This window comes from Ceratotherium simum, chromosome 10 (genome assembly GCF_057802395.1).
Source record: "Ceratotherium simum simum isolate JZ-2026a chromosome 10, ASM5780239v1, whole genome shotgun sequence".
NCBI lineage: Eukaryota > Metazoa > Chordata > Mammalia > Perissodactyla > Rhinocerotidae > Ceratotherium > Ceratotherium simum.
Window position 1 is genome coordinate 63,545,605 of NC_141909.1, and position 7,200 is coordinate 63,552,804.

A 7,200-nucleotide genomic window follows, 5' to 3' on the forward strand; every position below is an offset into this window, starting at 1 on the left:
CTGAAGATATAGAACACTTCTTGCTCTTTTCAGTCAAGATTCCAACACAGTGGAGGTAATTACCATTCTAACTTCTGTCACCACAGATTAGTTTTACCTTTTCTTGATTTCACATTAGTGGAATCATATACTACATCTTTCGTGACCGGCTTTTTATGCTCAAAATACATTTTGTGAGATTCATCTAATATTGTTGTATGTACAGTAGTTATTTTTATACATATAACATTAATATTTATTGCTTTCTTGAAGACTGTATTGAAAGCCCAAGCATTCCACACAGAAATTATTCAATTGTATACTGCTTCACAAAAGCAGCAAACATGTTACATTCTACAAGCTCTTACTTTACAGAAATTTAAAAATTTTAACTATGAAAAGATACAGCTGAAGAAACAAGTATAAATTTGGTGGCCAGTAATTTTGACAGGGAAGTTGTACAGCTTGCATGGTTTTAAATATGTGAATTTTAAAATATTGATTTTAGAGTAATCATTATGCTCTTGTGTTGATAGAAAAGTATAAGACTGGCTGTTGAAGAATCATGTTTAAAAATATTTAATTCACTTCAAAATGTCAATGCAAAGTATTGTGCTTTCTCTGTACCCCTACACCTTCAGTCATTTAGCTCAAGTCATTACTAAAGTGATGTATTAATTCTTCCAGTACAGTGGTGGTTCACACCATTCCCATTTGCATACTTTAGAATATATTAGATTAGAAAGAAAGGTGTAATATTCACAGATGTTCAGAAAAGCAAGCAAAAGGTCAGTGAACCTGCCCAGTTCTTCTGAGATGGTCTCATGTCAGCTTCATAAGCATTCATTCTAAAAAATGGTAAGCTAATGTTTGAACAGAGTCTCCAAGATAAAGCACATTGTCTTATAAATAATGAAGTCCTTTTCTCAAACATCACGAAAGTATACAAAAGAATTTTAGTTTGAAGAGATCTCTTGGAATGTGGTTAGCCTGATATTTCAGCAGCCTTAAGGGTCCCAGGGTTTCACAAGGACCAGATTCTGAATTACTGAGAAGAGAAAGATACTGCTTTGAGAGAGATGAACTCAATCATTACCAATAGATAAAGTATCCACTGTATTCATCTCTTATAGGAACGAAAAAGATAACATTTGTCCCTTAGAATAATATATGTATATTTATATATAATATATAGTAGGTATATTATATAATATATACAATTATATGAAACTACATATAAAAATTATATACTTATTTATAATGTTTAATATATATTATATATAAAGTATATTATTCCATTTATAAATATGTATAATTTATTTAATAATATAAATTCATCTCTTATAGAAGCAGAAAAATATAACATGGTCTCCCTTAGACTAATATATGTATATTTATATTTAAAATTATGTAATTTATATATAATATATGCCATATATAATATATAATAAAATTATATGTAGATAATCATATCATATAAAATTATCTGTTATAAATATGTAACATAGATATGTATATATTATATAATATAACCTGTATGTTGTAATATAACCTGTATGTTGTAATATAACCTGTATAATATATTACATATAAATATAAAATATTATTCTAGGGGGGCAAATTTTATATTTTTCTGTTTCTGTAAGAGATGAATATATATAATGTATATTTATAAATATTAATAGTATATAACTATCATGAAACCCTACAGTTCACATGGTAAAATGTTGAAACTGATGAAAATATGAAAACTGCTAGAGCTGTCAGAAAAAGACAAGACACAAAGCTTTCTCGTGTCTATGTATAAATGTGATACTCTCCTCAAAGTTTAAAAATTGTAATTATTACCTTCCAATTTAAAACCTTAATTCTAAATTTTAATAAATCTATACACAAACCACTGATTAACCAGACTCCCCCACCAAAAAAAAGTCAGTAATAAGCAGGAGCCAGAGGAGCTGATAATTCACAGTTCCTATGTGAACAACTCTCTCAGGATTTATCCCATAAAGTACTTTATTTTACAACCTGCTTCTCTTGTAAAACTAAAGCTCCACTTTACTACATAAAAACCTCGTACAGTGTGAAACTAGAATTGTATGTCAAATACTGCAGCTGAATGTTTCTAAATAATCTGTTCTATCGGTTCCTCAGTGACTTCTGTGGCTCATCCTCATTTTCTATGGATGATTCTGAGACAATCTCTCCAGTTCGACTGGTATTGGATCCTACTAATTATTCTGTTTCACTACTTACAGGGCCTTATAGTTTCACTTCCTTTGGAAGGCAAATCTTTCTCAGCTTGAGACAGACGAGATTCCTCCATTTGAGTCTTTTCCTCAGAAGTCTCTTCGTTCACAGTTAAGGCGTCGTCAGATTCTTTTTCTTGATTTTTTTTCTTTCTGGGATCAAGTCTGTTGATGTCATTAGAGACTCTTCTTCCTCTTTGTCCTCTTCTGTACAGTGCTGCCTGATACAACCACTTGCTTTGTCTTTATTCTTAGATGACGATGATTCTTCTGTTTCTTCTACCGTAACTGAAGAGATTTCACTAGAAGTTGTTTGGCCATCTCTCCGACTTCACCTTCTTTGTCCAACTTGAGTCTTTTCACCTGATGTTTCCACAGCATCTTCATTTGATGTTTATTCACCTGATGATTAGATTTCCGCCTTGTTAGCAAAGGATACAACTCAGGACCAGCCAGATGGAAGAGATGCCTAGGGCAACGTATGGGGGAAGGGGCACAAAGTTTCCAAGCCCTCTCCAGACTCCCCGTTCTCCCAGCATTTCCACCTGCTCACCAACCCAGAAGAGCCTGTACTTCTTTAAAACTGTCTTGGCTTGGGCCGGCCCGGTTGTTTAGTGGTTAAGTGCGCACACTCTACTTCGGCGGCCCGGCGTTCACAGGTTCGAATCCCGGGTGCACACTGATGCAGCGCTTGTCGAGCCATGCTGTGGCGACGTCCCCTATAAAGTAGAGGAACGTGGGCATGGGTGTTAGCCCAGGGCCAGTCTTCCTCAGAAAAAAGAGGAAGATTGGCATCGGATGTTAGCTCAGGGCTGATCTTCCTCTCACACACACACACACACACACACACACACAAAACACTATCTTGGCTTTCCTAGGTCCTTTGAGTTTCTATATAAATATCAGAATCAGCTTGTTAATTTCCACACACACACACCCTGCTGGTATTTTAGCTTGGATGACATTGACTACATAGCTTAATTTGGAGGAGAATCAGCATCTAAAAATATTGAGTCTTCCAACCCACAAACATAATATATCTCTCCGTTTATTTAGATCTTCTTTAATTTCTTTTAGCAACATTTTCACTGTACAGGCTTTGCACATCTTTTGTTAGTTTTATCCCTATTTGATGGATTTTGATGCTATTTTAAATGGTATTTTTAAATTTTCACTTTCTAATTGTCTGCTGCTGATACATGGGAATATAACTGATTTTTGTATGTATATCCAGCACCCTTCATAACTTCACGTATTCATTTCAATAATTAATTTGTAGATTCCTTGGGAACTTTTACATACATAATCATGTAATTTACTCTTTTCTTTCCACTTTTTATGCCTTTTATTTCTTTTTCTTTCTTTCTTGAGTTGTCTATGACTCCACTGTAATGTTGAATAGAAGTGGTAAGAGTAGACAGCCTTGCCTTGTTCCCAAACTTAGGTAGAAAGACTTAGCTATTTCACTGTTAGAATGATGTTTTCTAGAGGCTTTTTGTAGCTGTCCTTTACCAGATTAAGAAACTTCCATTTTATTTGTAGTTTGCTAAGAGTTTTTAATCATGAATTGGTGCTGAATATATCAGGTACTTTTTCTGCATCTACTGAGATAATCAAAATGTTTTTCTCTTATTCCATTGAGACTTTCAAATGTTAAAACAACCTTTTTTATTCCTGAGTAACCCCCTTTTGGTCTTAATGTATTATCCTTTTTATATATCACTAGATCCTATTTGCTAATATTTTATTTAGGGATTTTTGTATATATTAATGAGAGATATTAACTTCAATTTTCTTTTCTTGAAATGTGCTTATCAGCTGGTCTACAATGACCTTAGCGGGGTGTCTGGGGTAACTCATATGTGCTCCACATGTCTTCATCCTCCGTTAGGCTTGCCTGGGTCTGTTCTCATGGTGATGGCAAAAGGCAAGAGCTAGAGTGGAATCTTATAAGGGCTTTGCAAGCCTCTGCTTTGTGTCATCCCGTTGACCAAATCAACTCACATGATGATGGAGCCCAATATTAGAGTGAGAGGACACTACAAGATGGATACAGGGAGGGATGAAGAATTGGGACCATTAATGAAATCATTCTACCTTATTCTAAGGCAGGGAAACATTTCTATACATGTAAAACATTTACAAACAATAACTAATACATATTCAGAGCCTTGTGACTTGGAAAGTTGCATAAAATCCATTTGTAAATGTCCAAAAAGGCCTTGAGGAAGGAGGCCTGAAGCATATCTTACCCAGGTTATGCTATTTCGATGTAAGACGCGATTCAACCACTCCCTTGGCCAATTTTGAATAATTTTCTAAATTACTGTTTAATGTAGAAACTACTTAACCTCTTCCATAATGAGAACAGTTATGGAGTAATTTGACCAGGGTCCATTGGATGGATCATGGCACTTCTGGGCAGCCATCCCAAAATTGCCATAATCCATCTTTACTGATAAAGCATCCCTTGATTGCCAATATTGCTTTTTCAGTAGGTTCAGCTGATAACTGTGAGTTAATTATAACTTGTCTAAACGGAGCCAATTTTCTTTTGTAGATTTGGTGATGATAAATATCAATTTAACAACACTTAATACTAGCTGTTAAAAAAAAAAGCAAAAAATTTAATTTAGTGTGTATGTCAAAGCAAGGACATTATGTGTGGCTTCTGGAGTGGTCTCTAGACTTCTGGTTTCTATCAGTTATTATACTATTATCTTCTGGAATATTGACAAAGTTCTAATAAGTCATTGATCCCTTTAGCATTTTTAGTCAGCATATTCAAAGAGGAGATAATAAATCATCTGTTTTCATAAAATCTGTAAATTGAGAACCACCCCCAAAACACATCTACTATACATATTAATATTTACTCTCATCTTTTGCCAGATTGCAGGCTCAAGCAAACTCAAGATAAGAGCCATCTACAAACTATTTTAAATCAGGGTTGACTAAAGGGTGCGAGAGTCAGATCTGGGCATACTTAACTCCCGAGAGAATGCTGAACAGTCATGTGGTTCTCCTTTACTCTCAAGAGGGAATAAACTTGCGTGGTTATATTTTGAACAACACTGAATAGTAATATGCAGGGCAAACAGTAGGATTTCATAAGTGGTAAATGTGCTAACAGAGAAATGTCCAGAAGTGTTGCCTAGAAGTAGCAAGAATCGTGTGGATGTGGGACAGGAGAAGCAAGCACTGTGGTGGAAGTGTCAACAAGTTTGGCCACTGCTGCCACCACATGCAAGCAAGGAGGGTGTGCCTTCACCTCCACGTCGAGGAATGTGCTAAGGTAGACAGTAGACTTCTGGTGTGAACTATTTTGTTTAGTTAATATTTGAGTTAATATTTTGTAAACAGAGAGAAGGGTTTGGCTTATTTAGAAACTCAACGGTGGATGTTGTTGTAAAAAGCCTTTCAAAGAATAAACAGCATTTTCCTCTTTTGCATCCCAAGGAAGAGTTTCAGGAATTGTAAACTTAATAAGCCCATGTAAAGGCCCAGCCATTTAGAAAATGAGATATCGATTACCTATAGTCCTAAAAGTCTTATTTAGCTTTTCGCTTTTGGCCTTGGTACAACTGAATATTCCTTATTCTCCTTGAGGACAGAAACTGGGCGGCTGGTGACAGATTGTGACTCAAAAATGTAGTTTCTTGGCGGAGTCGAACTTTTGTCTAGATGCTTTATGTCTCTGTTCAGCTAATTCAGATAAGAGGTATTTGGAGTCTTCAGGTAAACTACTTAGGTCAGAAAACACAGCAGTAAATTATCTCCATATTGAGTCAAGGATGGACTCATGGAGAAAACTCCAATCCTCAAGATCATTTTTTAAACATTTAGAGAAACATGAAGGAGATTTTTTTAAATCCCTGAAGCTTAACCACTCAGATATATTAATTTTCCCATAAAAAAGCAAATACTGACTATCCTTAAATGTGGGTATACTAAAGAAGGCTGCACATAAATTAACCACTGTGAAATAGTTACTTCTTGAGAGAATAAAGCCAGCCTTGGTGGTCAAGTGGATAAGATTCTGGCGCTCTCGCCTCTGCAGCCTGGGTTTGTTTCCTCATCAGCGAACGTCACACCAGTCGTCTGTTGGTTGTCATACTGTGGCGACTACGTGTTGCTGTGGTGCTGAAAGCTATGCCATTGGTATTTCAAATACCAAATACCAGCGGGGTCACCCATGGGGGACAGGCTGCAGTGGAGCTTGCAGACTAGACAGACTAGGAAGAAGGACCTGACCAGGGAGGGTTCTGCTCTGCTGTACACAGAGTCCTGTGAGTCGGAATCAACTCGATGCTGCTAACAACAAAAAAAAGCTGAGAAAATAAGGGCAGAAGCGTATTCTAACGGTTGCATGATATTTTATTAGTGCTGTAATTAACCTTTAGCGTTGGATGGTAAGTGTCAGTATTATCAATAACGCAGCAACAAAGGCATAAAGCTTCTTCTGCGTAGATTCCTAGGAGGGAAATTAACTGGTCAAAGAGTATGAATACTTTCAGAGTTCTTAATATATACTGCCAAATCCAAGGGATTGTATCAGCAATAAATCAAAGGTTTAATTTTCATGCCATATTTGCCAGCATTGGATTTTCTCATTAAAAAGGAAAGGGCTAATTTCATGGGTGAAAATGGCATTTCGTCGCCGGATTGGCATCTTTATTGGTGAAGCTAAATATTCGTCTATGTAGGTTGTTAGCCAGTTGGATTTTCTCTTTGTGAATTGACGTTTTTATTTATGGCCCATTTATCTATAGGGTGAGGGAGTACTTTTTCAATTATTGTTAATGAGTTATTAGTTTATACTACTCTAACTAATTTATAGAGTATACTAGGCATCGTCCTCGTTCACTCAGTTTTACTGAAAAATCTCCCATTATTTGTTTGTTGTAGTGTGGCATTTTTTCAACAGAAGTTTCAAATTTTTATGAAGTCAAACATAAATCTGTTGATCTTC

The 7,200-nt window shown here is 35.7% G+C and overlaps 1 pseudogene; it reads right to left on the bottom strand.

The window, feature by feature from the left end:
• Window positions 1-1,720: 1,720 nt before the first annotated feature.
• LOC147916137 (serine/threonine-protein phosphatase 4 regulatory subunit 2 pseudogene) overlaps window positions 1,721-7,200 on the bottom strand; it is a 212,217-nt pseudogene continuing 206,737 nt past the window's right edge.